This window comes from Pristis pectinata, chromosome 37 (genome assembly GCF_009764475.1).
Source record: "Pristis pectinata isolate sPriPec2 chromosome 37, sPriPec2.1.pri, whole genome shotgun sequence".
Lineage (NCBI taxonomy): Eukaryota > Metazoa > Chordata > Chondrichthyes > Rhinopristiformes > Pristidae > Pristis > Pristis pectinata.
The window spans coordinates 9001816-9016651 of record NC_067440.1 but is presented as its reverse complement, the minus strand read 5'-3'; the positions used below and the strand labels follow the sequence as shown (position 1 = coordinate 9016651).

The following is a 14836-nucleotide window of genomic DNA, read 5'->3' as shown; positions in this document are numbered from 1 at the left end:
CTGAAACATCGACAATTCCTTCCCTCCCCACAGATGCTGCTTGACCCGCTGAGTTCCTCCGGCGGATTGTTTGTTCCTTCAGTATCTGCAATCTGTTGTGTTAGCCTCAGAATAAAGGGACATCTCTTCAGAATTCATATGAGGAGGAATTTCTTCAGCCAGAGGGTGGTGAATCTGTGGAATCTGTTGCCACGGAGGGCTGTGGAGGCCAAGTCATTGGGTGTACTTAAGGCAGAGACTGATGGGTTCTTGATTGATAAGGGGGTTAAGGATTACGGGGAGAAGGCAGGAGAATGGGGTTGGGAAAAGAAAAAAAAATCAGCCATATAGAGCAGACTCAATAGCCCAAATGACTTAATTCTGACATAGAACAGTAGAGCACAATACAGGCCCTTTGGCCCACAATGTTGTGCCAACTGTTAGACCTCGCCTAAGACTATCTAACTCCTTCCTCCCACATATCGGTCTATTTTAAATTCCTCCATATGCTTATCTAGTAATCTCTTGAATTTGACCTCCACCACCGCCCCAGGCAGCGCATTCCATGGCCCAACCACTTCCTGGGTAAAAAACCTTCCTCTGATATCCTTGAACTTCCCACCCATTACTTTAAGGCCACGCCCTCTTGTCTTCTGCTCCTATATCTGATGGTATTAAAGTTAAAGTTGAGTTTAACTTTAGGGTGAAAGGGGAAAGGTTTAGGGGGAAACATTAGAGGGAACTTCTTCACTCAAAGAGTGGTGGGAGTGTGGAATGGGCTGCCATCTGATGTGGTAAATGCAGGCTCGCTCTTAACTTTTAAGAGTAAGTTGGATAGACACATGGACGAGAGAGGTCTGGAGGGGTATGGGCTGGGGGCAGGTAAATGGGACTAGCAGAATAATGTTTCGGCACAGACTCGAATGGCCGAATGGCCTGTTTTCTGTGCTGTAGTTTTCTATGGTTTTAGTTATTGTCATATGCACAACTACATGTGTGCACAGGTGCAATGAAAAACTTATTTTCAGCAGCATCACAGGCACATAGCATCAGATAAGCAGCATCCACAAGAAAAACATACATTAAACACAATTTTTACAAGAAAGAACATTATTATAGTCATCTCTGAGAAAGACCCTCTTTAGCACCTACTTATGGGGGTTGGCTGCGGCATTTAAGAACCCTCCTGCTCTGCAGTCAAAGTGAGCACTGCAAAAAGTTCTGGGGGATGGGGGAAAGAGTCATTCCAATAGGCGCTACGTGAATGCAGGTCTTCTCGCCTCGGCCGCACTGCGCATGCTCGCACGCCCGGCCTCCGGGGTGGGGGGGGGTAGAGAGAGGCTCCTTGCGTGCCGCGTCACACGACGTGCGTGGCGACGCAAGGGCAGCGTGCCGGCGGGGCGACCTGGCTCTGCGGTTCATGTTTATCCCAGCTCGACGTGGTCGGTGAGTTAAACCGGGGGGGGGGGGGAATGCTAGTTAACTCATTAACCCGATCACAACTAGCATAACCAGCGAGGGCTGCACCCCGCCTGATGTCTGGGGGGGGGGGGTGACATTTAACCGGCTGTCAGCCCACCTCAGAACCAAGCGTGAGGGGCTTGGTTAATAATAACCTGCTAGTTAGGCACTAGTTAGGCATTAACCAGGTTGCAAGTTGGTGAGCACCATTGGAGCCTTCGCTTCAAGGGGGCGGGGAAGGGGGAGCGGGGAGGGGTCGGGGGTGGGGTGGCGGGCCTCGAGTTGTCGCCTCCCCCGGAGCCTGAGCTCGGGCCCCGGGGAAGGGCAGAGACCCCGGGTGGGCGGCCTGGAGCTCCCCCCCCCCCCCCTCTCTGCAGCAAGCTGACCCTCTGCAGCAGCACCACGCACACCACCTCCTAGTTATCTTTGCGCTGCATTAATCTGAATGGCAGCCAATTAATTCGTGGATTTCAATTTTCACCTCTATTTTGTCTGTGCCTGGTGCAGTGCGAGAGGGAAATGTGTGGGGTCCCCTCCCCTGTCGTCCGTCCCATTGACAGGCTCCCTCTGGAGATGTTGGGGTGTGTGTAACCTGGTTAATACAGAGCTGGTAATTGACAGGGATTGTCAGCCTGGAGTCTGCAGCGATCAGTGTGAGCTCTCTGGTGCTGGCTGTGGGCGCAGTGCCTCAGGGCACGGTCCGGGATGAAGTTGATATAAAGGGTGTGAGGGAACCCTGCTTTTGTGTGTGTGCGTCTCTCTCTCTGTCTCTCTGTCTGTCTCTCTCTTTCTCTCTGTCTGTCTCTCTCTTTCTCTCTGTCTGTCTCTCTCTTTCTCTCTGTCTCTCTCTCTCTTTCTCTCTGTCTGTCTCTCTCTTTCTCTCTGTCTGTCTCTCTCTTTCTCTCTGTCTCTCTCTTTCTCTCTGTCTCTCTCTCTCTTTCTCTCTGTCTCTCTCTCTCTTTCTCTCTGTCTCTCTCTCTCTTTCTCTCTGTCTGTCTCTCTCTTTCTCTCTGTCTCTCTCTCTCTTTCTCTCTGTCTCTCTCTCCCTTTCTCTCTGTCTCTCTCTTTCTCTGTCTCTCTGTCTCTCTGTCTCTCTCTTTCTCTGTCTCTCTGTCTCTCTCTTTCTCTGTCTCTCTGTCTCTCTCTCTGTCTCTGTCATACTGAAAGGGCTTTCACAACCCTCTGGATGTCCCAGAGAGTTTCACGACCAATGCTGCAGCTTCAGAGTGTAGTCATTGTAGGATCCGCAGCAGCCAATTTGTGCTCGTAAAGCATCTACAGTCATGCAATCCATTTGGCCCTTTGAGTCCATGCCAGCTCTCAGAGCAGTTGCGGTCAGTTGTTTTTTCCCCACTTATTTCCCTGTGACCTATTGTTTACATGCCTATCAACCTCCCCCTGATTCTCCTACTCCTCATCTATGTTAGAGGCAATTTACAATGGCTAATTAACCTAAAAACCCATACGTCTTTGGGAAGTTGGAGGAAACCGGAGCACCCGAGGGAAATCCACGCAGTCACAAGGACAACGGAGGTTGACCAAGCCCTCACCTGCTCTTGCTCCACCTCCCCCCAGACAGAACAGGGATAGAATTCCCTTGATCCTTATCTTTCACTCCACTAACCTATGCATGCAACACATCATTCCTCGATATTTCCGCCAGCCACAACATGATCCCGCCACCAGCTACATCCTCCCCTCCCCTCCCCTTTCTGCAGGGACCACTCTGTCCATTCCCTGGTTCGCTCATCCCCCTCCCCAGGAACTTTCCCCTGTAACCAGAGGAGGTGTAACACCTGTCCCCACACCTCCTCCCTCACCACCATCCAGGGTCAGGTGCAGCCCTCCCAGATGAGGCTGAGATTCACACGCACCTCCTCCAACCTTGTCTGTCGCATTCGGCGCACCTGATGCGGCCGCCTCTGCATCTCTGAGACCACGTGCAGACCAGACGACTGCTTTGCCGAGCACCTTCACTCTGTCCCCCATGGCCACCTGGAGCTCCCGGTTGTCGGCCGTTTTAATTTCCCTCTCCGTTCCCACGCCAACCTGTCTGTCCTTGGTCTCCTCCACTGCCAGGGTGAGGCCAAACACAAACTGGAGGAACAGCCCCTCGTACTCTCTCCACCCCCGGTAGTCTACAACCCAATGGCATGAATGTGTGTCCCTTTTCTCTTTCCTTCTGGTCTACACTTCCTCCTACAATCCCCCCCCCATTTGTCCATCACTCTCACACTCCTCCCACTAGGTCCCCTCCCCCCACTGTTCCCATCTGCCCTCCCCACCTCCTTTATTTGGTTCCAGGCTCCACCTTCCTCTCCCATCAGATTCCACCATCTGCGGCCCTTTGTTGCCTCCCCCCATCACCTCCCAGCCTCTGTCGTTGCCTCCCCTCATCGCCTCCCCTCATCACCTCCCAGCCTCTGTCGTTGCCTCCCCCCATCACCTCCCTCCTCCATCTGCCTATCACCCCCTCCTCGCCTGGATCCACCTATCGCTTGCCAGCTCTTGCCCCCACCTCCTCACCACTTTATACCACGTCCCCTCAACCTTTCAGTCCAGATGAAAGGTCTCGACCCGAAATGTTGACTGTCCACTTCCCTCCACGGATGCTGCCCGACCCGCTGGGTTTGTCCGGCAGTGTGTTGTTTTGACGACAGACAGTACCCAAGGTCAGACTTGAACCTGTGAGACAGCTGCTACTGCAGTGCCGCTGTGCTCCCTCACCAGGGAGAAGGTTCTCTTCCCCCCACCGCGCCCCCCACCCCCCATCACACACCACCCACCTCTTCTTCAGGTATCTCCAAAGTCTTTTATATCCCCCTGTCAGGGCTCAATTTAAAATCTTTTCAATGTGTAAGTATACACTGAAGTGAGAATGTTGCTTACCAAGCTACAGCTGACGTAGGATTTCACGTTCCTTATTCTCCAAGCCATAATTATTAATCCTACCTCTTATGCCCCCTTACTACAAAAACAGAGGCTGTGGACCCTTTGGTACTGAAAATTGCAATTGCTTTCTCTCCTCTGGCTACTCTTGCAACCCTTGCACGAATGGGTTCTCCCCCCCCCCCCCCCCCCAGATGATAGGCATCACTGGTCGTTCTTTCTTTGCAGCCAGTGTCTGTTTAAGTATGTTTTCCAGTTGTAATCACAGGATAGGGTTTGGGAGTTGGAACGTCATCATTGCAGAAATTCAGTGAGTGACTGTACTGCTCCTACTGAGGGTTTGATCCTGTGACCTCTTGGGTCTGTGTCGGTCATCAATTGTGCTTTGAAGGGAAACCGGATGATGTGAACGTTTTTGTCAGGCAAGTTGTTACAGATGAATGAATTTAAGATACAGATCATTCTATGATAAATGGAGTGGTGGGGGGGGGGGGGATAGAGGGGCTGAATTGCCTCCTCTTGTCCCTTTGTAAATATCATGAAATATTCTGATTGCCCTGTACAAAATTGACAGGTAGTGTTATTTTCAGGGACACTGTCATTACGAAAAGTGTTTGAATCCTTTTTTACTGTTTGTTTGAACACGCAGTGCAGTAGGCAGGATGAATTGAATTGCATTGCTCCTGCTTTGTGTCGACACAGTGTAACTGCTGCATGGCTTGTCACCCAACCCAAGCGGGATTAAAAGAAAATTCCCAAACATACAGTGAGGGAGGTGGTGTTTCTGATAGACATACTGCATTAGCAGCGCTTTGTTGCCTGTGTGGAAGTCACTTTGCAACCTCAGGCTGTGTCAGCTTGATGAGGACGTTGATGCCTCCTGATTGATCTTGGATCCTCCTGAATCATTTGTACCAGCTGCAACTCCTGATACAGCTGAACAGACACTGATCCATTTCCCTCAATCCCGAGCCATGAATTGGGAAGTTTGACTGCATTGCAGGGAATTAGGAGGTCCTCGGTAATTTGTGTATTACTTGTGGGCTACAGGCTTCTTCATGAGGGAATGTTGTAGCGGAGCGATGTTGGCAGAGGCTTGGCCTATGTCTTACAGTTAGGGCAGTGGTGTGCAACAAGGAGAGAATAATTAACGTCATAACAATAGACTAACTGAGAAGTCTGTGGAATCACATAACACAAATGAGGCCATTCAATCCATTGTGCCCACACTGGGTCCTTGAAATAGTTATCCTCCTAGGTCCAACCCCACAGTCCTACATGATTTTGCTATTTAAGTGCAATACCAAACATTGCATTGGCTTCCATCCTTTCTGTCAGCACATTCCAGATCATAACTTTACAGATATATAAAAAAAGTGCCTTTTCTCAGCTGGGACACAAGAAGATGAAGCTGCAGTTATACTGACTCTTAATGTGTGCTTCTGAAGCTCAATTAATTAACTTAAGGAGCAGCCAATGTGCATAACAAGGCCCCAGAAGCAGCAGTGAGAAGTGGATGTGGAATATTGACCAAACGCTTGAGAGTCTGACCCTAACCCAAACTATTAATGACCATCTGATTAAGATGGCTGAGGTCTGGGAATGAATGAGATCTAAACTGACTGACTGCTCTCCTTGGGTGTTGGCTTAAATGATATGAGCAAATAATGTGAAGGAATTAATGTAGGTGTAGACTCACAAAATGGCATCTGAGGCTGAACAATAACATTTTAACCCCAGCTGAACCTTAAACCTTGAAGCTTCTCCTATCGTCAAGACCAGTTTCCACGTGTAATATTGAGTACCTTCTGCCTCAGGCCTTTGACTGCTGACACCCTCATTCTTGCCCTTATTATTTGCAGACCTGACTCTTCCAATGTTGTCCTGGCCGATCTCCCACCTTCCATCTTTGGTAAGCTTCTGCTCATCCGAAACTCTGCTTCCCGTATCCTGGAGCGTCAATTCCTGTTCACCCTGTGCCCACTATCTTATGTTGGATCCTGATCCAGCAAGGACTCACTTTCAGTGTTTTTACCCCCCTCCCTATCCCCATAACTTCCCCCAGTCCTACAACCCTCTATTCTTCTTACTCAGGCCGCTGGTTCATCCCAAATTTAAACACTCCACCATGAGTGTACGTGCTGTCAGTCACCTGAGCCCTAATCTCTGGGATTCCCTCCATAAGACGTCCCTTTAAACCTATCCCTTTGTTAAGCTTGGGGTCACCTGTCCAATATCTCCTTATGTGATTTAGTGTCAAATTTTGTTTGGTAATAGCTCCTGTGATATGCCTTGGGACGATTGCCACATTAAAGACACAAGTTGTGATTGGAATAAACCACTTACCAGTTCACCTATTGTTTAAGATGTGACACAAAGTCTTCTTAATGTAGTTTTCTGGTGCAATGTATGTTTTTCTCTCTTGTGCTTGGGTTGCTTATCATTTTGCATTTAGACGTTCTTCAGTTACACATAGTTTAAATGAGCACTCAAGTAATTTGGCAGGGGCTGTTTATCGACAGTGAAACTGCTTAGCCAGAGTAAGTTGTCATTTTGCCACAGATCTTCCTTTTAGACCATTTATTTCTTCCTGCAATTCATTTCAAGCCTGAACTTGGACAGGTGAACTGTTAGCTGTTTCATCCCTCTCCCATTAGAGAATGTGCTTTCAGCTACCTGGCTCTAACCTCAGGAATTGCCTCTGTAAAGCTCACTGCTTCTCTTTTAAGTTGTTCCTGCTAACCTTCAGGGTAGATTAAACCATCAGCTGGTTTTTGAGTATAATGAATACCTCTCTAATGGGGCTGGGTATCCATTCATATGGACTCCCTGGCTAGGTTAGCCCCACCCACCCGGGACATTCTCTCTTCTCTCCTCTTCCATCGGGTAGAAGATACAGGAGCCTGAGGGCACGTACCACCAGACTTAAGGACAGCTTCTATCCCACTGTGACAAGACTATTGAACGGTTCCCTTATACAATGAGGTGGACTCTAACCTTATGATCTACCTTGTTGTGATCTTGCACCTTATTGCACTGCACTTTCTCTGTAGCTGTGACATTTTACTCTGTACTGTTATTGTTTTTACCTGTACTACATCAATGCACTCTGTACTAACTCAATGTAACTGCACTGAGTAATGAACTGACCTGTACGATTGGTTTTCAAGACAAGTTTTTCACTGTTCCTCGGTACAAGTGACAATAATAAACCAATACCAATATTACCCTTGGAAAAGCGGTGGTGAACATCCTTCGTGAACAGTCCATGCATGGTGTGGTTGGGTAGTTTCAGGACTTTGACACAGGAAGATGAAGGAATGCCAGTGTGTTTCCAAGTCAGAATGCCATGTGTCTTGAAGGGGAGCCTACAGGTGGTGGAGCTGTCCGACGCCTGCTGACTTTGTGTTGGGTCTGAGAGTTGTCGGAGAAGAGTTGGTGATCTGCTGTGATGCATTTTGTACTTGGTACCCATCACAGCTACTGTGCATCGCTGCGGGGAGAGAGAATGTTTACAAAGGTGGATGGGCTGCTGTCTTGAGCTTCCAGAGCTGCACTTCAAATATGGATTTACAAACCCTGCAGAATCTCGTCAAAGCTATTTTAATGGCCAGGGCATCAACCCATCTTCAAAGAGGAGAGCACAAGGAAGCAGCAATGGGCTTACCAAAGAATGAGATGCCAACCAGGAGAAGCACCAGCACTGGCTGAACAGCAAAGGTAGCATGTGATTGACAGAGCTGTACAAACTCTCAGTCAAAGTTCTGTAGTCCTGCCACATAAATGGTGCTGGGCAATTAATTAGCTAACTGGAGGAGAAGGCTTCAGGATCATCCCCGTTAATGAGGTTAACAAAACTGAGTGCCAAAGATGAAGCTGACACATCCATAACTATGTTTAGGCCTGAAGCGCTGGTGGATTATCATTTTGGCTTCCTCTTGAGATCCTCATCATTGCTGAAGCTTGTCATCAACCAATTCAATTCACTCCTTGCGATATCAAGAAATGATTGAGAGCATTGGCTATGGGACAAGACAAAATGGTGGATGTAAATGGTGGCCCACCTTTAGCCATGCTCTTCCAGTGCTGTTAGAATATTGGCATTTAGTTGCCAGCATGGAGAATTGTCTGGTATATTCTGTTTACAAAAAGCAGGAAAATCCAATCGGACTAACTACTGCCCATCCCGCCTATCCTCAAAAGGAAAGAAGGTGTTACAAACAGTGCTGCAAATTGGCACTTAACTGAAAATTAGCATGCTGATTCATGCCCAGTTTGAATTTCACCAGGACTACCTAGCCCTTGATCTCCTCAGAGCTGAATCCCAGAGGTGAGTTGAGAGTGACTGCCCTTCACATCAAGGCAGCACTTTACCACGGTCATTTTACTAGGGGGCATCAAAGAGGAAACTCCTCAGTGGCTGGAGTCATTACTTGTATAAAGGAAGATGGTGGTGGTTGTCGGAGGTCGGTGTTCCAAGCACCCTGGGCGTTGTTGCAGGAGTTGCTTAGGGTTGTGACCTAGACCCAACCATCTTTAGCTGCTTCATCACTGAACTTCTTTCCATCATAAGAAGGAGTTTGCTAATTTTCAATTCTATTTGGATCTGCTCAGCAAATGAGGTATTTCTTCCTGAAAAGAGGCAAAAAAAAGCATCCAGTGGTGAACTGTCTCCAACAAAAGAGCATCTAATCACCTACCCTTGATGTTTAATGGCATTACCATCACTGTTCCCCAACCATCAATCTCCTGGGAGTCACCATTGACCACTGGCCCACTATGACTACAAGAGTGGCTCAGAGGCTGGGTATCTTATGGCAAGTGACTCACTTCCTGACACCCTTTCCACCATCCACAAGGCACAAATCAGCAGTAATGGAACACTCTCCATTTGCCTGGATGCGTGCAGTTCCAGCAATACTCAAGAAACTCAATACCATCCAGGACATAGCAACCTGCTTGATTGGTAGCTCATCCAGCACCCTGAAAATTCATCTCCTCTACCACCAGTGCATAGTTGCCGCAGTGTGTACCATCTATTTATTGAACTGCAGTTATTCTCCAACAGCCCCTCCCAAACCCATGACCTCTAACACCAAGAGGGATAAGGGTAGCAAGTGCATGGGTATGTGTTCCCTTCCAAGTTGCATGTCATTCCATCTTGAAGGTATATTGCATTTCCTGCATTATCGCTGGTTCTGACTCCTGGAACTGCCCGCCCAACAACATTGTGGGAGCTTCTTCACCAGGAGGACAACAGTCATTCAAGTGGTTGGCTCACCTCAAGGGCAAATGGAGATGGACAGCGAATGCATGCTGTTCCAGTAGTGCACAGATCCTGAATAATAAATAGTAATAAAAAAGTACCTCCTAAATCTGCAATCTCAATGGACAAGGACAGAAGATGAGTGGGAATCCTATCAACTGCAAATTCCCCTCCATGTTACGTGCAATCTGGCTTGGAAATAAATCACGATTTCTTCACTGTCACTGAGTCAAAATCTTGGAATTCCCTCCCTAACAGCACTGTTCACTCCAAGGTCTGTAGTGCTTATAGAAAGCGGCTCACCACCACCTTCTGAAGGGCAAATGGGGGATCAATAATCAACGCCAGCCTTGCCAGGATTCCCCACGTCTCAAGCGCGTAAAAAAAAATCTTGTTGCAGGTTCCTGACTTAATGCTTCTTTGGTGGCGGAAAGATTTGGGGTGGTCAGGAGGTGAGATGTTCTTGGCAGTGTTGCAGACCCACATCCTGCCGCTCCGTGCTGCAGTATTCTGGAGTGCCAGCATACTGTAGCACTGCATCATCTCAGCTACTGGATACCACTTTGATTTAGAGATAGTTCCGATGCACACATTAATGCCAGCGCGCATTTAGTAGCTGGTTCAGCGATTACACAGCCTGGAAGCATTTGGCGCTGAATTAACACTGGTAACTATACAGTTATCAAGAGCTGCAATTCAGCTGCTATTTACAAAATTATAGTTTATTAATCTGCTTATGAAGCATTGTTGTTTGCTGTAATTTGCATGTAATGATCTGCAATTCTATCTCAGTGTGTGGAGTGACTTCAGATGGTACACCTGTCAGATAGAGGGAGGTAATTGGCAGGGGAGGAGTGGGTGTGTGTTTGCTTTCCCTTTTTGTTTCTTGAAGGGGAGTATCTTAAAATTCTGACCGGCAGTTTTGTGTTTTGGTCTGGGTGGGATTATAATCTGGGACCCCCAAGAACTCCTTTGGCATTTATTCGGTTTCTTTGGAGAGAGAAAATACTGCAGATGCCGGAATCTGGAGCAACAAACAGTCTGCTGGAGGAACTCAGCAGGTCGAGCAGCATCTGTGGGAGGAAAGGAACTGTCGATGTTTCGGGTCAAAAACCTGATACAATCCTGACGCAGGGATGTGACTCGAAATGGTGACAATTTCTTTCCCTCCACAGATGCTGCTCAATCTACTGAGTTCCTCCAGCAGATTGTTTGCTGTTTATTCAGTTTCTTTGCTCTAAGACTCGCTTTCTTCACCAACTTGTCTCTTCAATCACCCAAGGCATCGTCAGTCAATGCAAATTGTTTTTTTCAATTACAGAATTGTAATTGGCTAAAGTAAATTGGAACTACCTCAGAAGCAATCTTTTGAATTTTGTGTTCAGAGCTGAGTACAAGTATTTTAGCTCAGCACATCACGGAAACCAGCCTCACCTCCATGTACTCTGTGCCTTGGTAAAGCAGCCAACATAATCAAAGACCCCTCCCATCCCGGACATTCTCTCTTCTTCTCCCCACTCCCATCGGGCAGAAGATGCAAAAGTCTGAAAGCGCGTACCACCAGGCTCAAGGACAGCTTCTATCCTGGTGTTGAAAGACTATTGAATGATCCCCTAGTATGATAAGATGGACTCTTGACCTCACAATCTACCTCATCATGGCCTTGCACCTTATTGTCTACCTGCACTGTACTTTCTCTGTAACTGTAACACTTATTCTGCATTCTGTTATTGTTTTCCCTTGTACTACCTCGACGTACTGTGGTAATGAAATGATCTATCTGGATGGCAGGCAAAATGAAGTTTTTCACTACTTTGGTACATGTGACAATAATAAACCAATACTGCATTGACTTCACAGCATAGATGTATTTGCCCCGATATGCTCTGATGCTGGCGTTAAATGCTTCACACAAGGTTCCTCCCACCTTAGCTCAGCCTTTCTCCTTTGTGGGTTTATCCAGCTTCTCCTTAAAGGTATTCATGCTTCAACAGTTCTATGTGATACCATTTTCCACATTCTATAAGAAAAAAATAAAATGCCGGAGGAACTCAGCGGGTCAGTCGACATCCTTCATCTGGACTGAGAGAGAGAGTGGAGATAGCCAGTATAAAGAGGTGAGGGGAAGGGGTGGAGCCGGAGCTGGCAAATGAGGATCAATAATAAACACCAGCCTTGCCAGGAACACCCACATACCTCTTTTATACTGGTTGTCTCCTCTCTCTCTCAGTCCAGATGGAGGGTCCCAACCCGAAACATCCATTGTCCATATCCCTCCCCAATGCCGCCTGACCTACTGAGTTCCTCCAACGTTTTGTGTTTTGCTCCAGGATTCCAGCATCTGCAGTCTCTTGTGTCTCCACAGTCTGTAAACTGACCTCCTTCACTTAGACCTTCCCAGAGTGGGAAAGCTATATAGCACTGTTTTAACTTTGAGTGTTGCTGTTACAGCTGTATTTACTGCCTAAACTTAGCTTTTTAACTGACTGGTCTGCAGACCTCTCCATACTATGTGACGTATCGTCTGTGTTGGTCAGAGTTAGTGGGAGAAGGGTGTCTGCTTTGTGAACATTAGTTGGGAGTTAATTTAGTCCAGCAACTTTCATGATCAAGTTGTCTGATGTCAGTCCACAGATTTGTCAGATCAGTGGATAATTTGGGCTTCGAACTCCCAACCTCTGGAGGGTTAGTCCAGTGCCATATACAACTTGACCTAGAGTGTCAGCTGTGGTTTAGCACGTGGTTCTCTTGCCTCTGAGTCATTTGGTTTTTACAACTTGCTGTCTCCATAAACTGACTCATCCAAAACTGTGTTCACCCATCACCTTAGTGATCACTGATCTATAGTGGCTTTTGGTCAGGCACTGACTAAGTTTTAAACCTCATCTTTGAAGCCAAATTGCTGCCATGGCCTTGTGCCTCCTTCCCTTCAACTTCCTCCAGCTTCATAACCCATCAGGATATCTGTGGTTCTCCAGCTCCTGCTTCTTGTGCATCCCGTTTTTAACTCCGCTATCATTTCAACTGCCAATGGCCTAATCTCTGGAATTCCACCCATCACCTGCAAACCCCTTCACCTCTCTTCTTCCTTAAGGTGTTACAAGGTTTTGGTCACTCGTCCAAAGGTTTGGCATCAAGCATTCTTTACTGCTCTTGTGAAGCATCTTGGAATGTTTTACTATATGAAAGGTTATGCCTTCTTATCTTTTTCCACCTGCCTGTCTCTGCAATCTCTTCCAGACATCTGTTGGGCTGTGTCCTCCCAGCTCCCCCACTTACTTTGTTGCCTCGTTGGTATTGGTATTGGTTTATTATTGTAACTTGTACTGAGGTACAGTGGAAAAACTTGTCTTGCATACCGATCGTACAGATCAATTCATTACACAGTGCAGTTACATTGAGTTAGTACAGAGCGCACGATGTAGTACAGGTAAAAACAATAACAGTACAGAGTAAAGTGTCACAGCTACAGAGGAAGTGCAGTGCAATAAGGTGCAAGGTCACAACAAGGTAGATCGTGAGGTCAGAGTCTGTCTCATTGCATAAGGGAACCGTTCAATAGTCTTACCACATTTGATGGACTAGCCTTCTTTGTCTTGACTCTGTAGTCCGGTAACTTTGCAATGCTGGAGGTTACACAAAGTACAAGAAGGCGATGCCACTGGAGGGATTTGAAGGTGGTTGGGTTGTAGGTTTGGTGAGCACCGTGGTGATGAGTGAGCTGGCTGTGCACAGTCTTTGACTGACTTGAGGAAAAGGGCATTTGAAGATCAAGACCTCAAGGCTGGCGCAACACTCATGGTCTACCAAACAGCAGTGATCCCTGCCCTCCTGTAGGCTTCTGAGACTTGACCTGCAACAGACACTTCAAAGCATGGAAAGATACAACCAATGCTGCTGCTGCAAAATCCTCCAAACCAACTGGAAGAATAACTGGACCAACGTCAGTGTCCTCACCCAGGCTGGTATCTCTTGCACAATGGACTTCTGAAACGTGACACACTATTCCGAGCCACAGGAGGCTGCAGATACTGGAGTCTGGAGCAACAAACTATCTGCTGGAAGAACTCAGCGGGTCGAGCAGCACCTGTGGGAGGAAAGGAATTGTCCTGGTTCAGGGTTTCGACCCGAAACGACAACCGTTCCTTCCCCACCTACAGATGCTGCTCGACCCGCTGAGTTCCTCCAGCAGATTGCTTGTTTCTGAGCTCTGTATTGGGAAAAGATCAAAAGGGAAATAGATGCGCCCTTCTCAAAGCCTGCTTGAAAAATGCAAACATAGGACGTAAAATCAGAAAAAAATGGGAGCAGGGGTAAACCATTTCGCCCTTTGAGAGCGTTGCCAGTCCATACGATTATGGCTGATCCTCAATACAATATTGCCCTACTCCCCCCATACCTCTTAATATTTTCCGTGTCCAAGAATCCACCTATTTCCTTCTGTGGTAGAGAATTCCACAGATTCAGCATCTTCTGAGTGAAGACATTTCTCCTCATCTCAGTTCTAAATGTCTTGCCGTGTACTTTAAAACTGTGTCCCTTGGTTCCAGACCTCTCAGTCATGGGAAATATCCTCTCCGCGTCCAACCAATCAGAAGTTTGTACATTACATCAAGATCTTCTTTCATTCTTTCAAACTCTAGTGAGGAGTTGAGGGAATGTGGGGAGAATAAAATGGGATTAGTGTTGGATTAGTGTGAGTGGGTGGTTGATAGTCGGTGTGGACTCTGTGGGTTGAATGGCCTGATGCCATGCTGCAATGCTCGCCCTAATAAAGTCCTACGTATCCCAACATCTCATATAACAAGTCTGGAGAATTTTTGCTGCATTCCCTCTGTGGAAGTATATCCTTTCTCGAGTAAGGTGACTGAAACTGCACGTAGTACTTCAGCTGAGTTCCCTCTATAGTAAATTGGTTTATTATTGTCACATGTACCGAGATACAGTGAAAAACTTGTTTTGCATACTGTCCACACAGATCATTTGATTGCAACGGTGCATTGAGGTAGTACAAGGGAAAACAATAACAGAATGCAGAATATAGTGTTACAGTTACGGAGAAAGTGCAGTGCAGGCAGACAATAAGGTGCAAGGCCATAACGAAGTAGATTGGCCACTATGGCCATGTGTCAATGAAGTAAGACATCCTAACTCCTGTACCTAAAACATCTTGCAATGATGGCCTTCTTAACTGTTTGCTTTTAGTGACTGGTGTACAAGGATACACTTCCTGAATAGGCA

The 14836-nt window shown here is 47.1% G+C and overlaps 1 protein-coding gene across 2 annotated transcripts in view; it reads left to right on the top strand.

Annotated features, from left to right (window-relative positions):
* The first annotated feature begins 1351 nt into the window (after positions 1-1351).
* The window catches only part of hdlbpb (high density lipoprotein binding protein b), a 121628-nt gene continuing 108143 nt past the window's right edge, over positions 1352-14836 (top strand). Inside the window, exons 1-2 of one of the 2 annotated variants that reach the window (XM_052044461.1) lie at positions 1374-1425; positions 6192-6241. The gene's annotated coding sequence lies outside the window, so the exon portion shown is untranslated. Of the gene's footprint in view, positions 1426-6191; positions 6242-14836 lie in introns of both variants that reach the window. The other variant, XM_052044460.1, reaches the window with a different exon arrangement.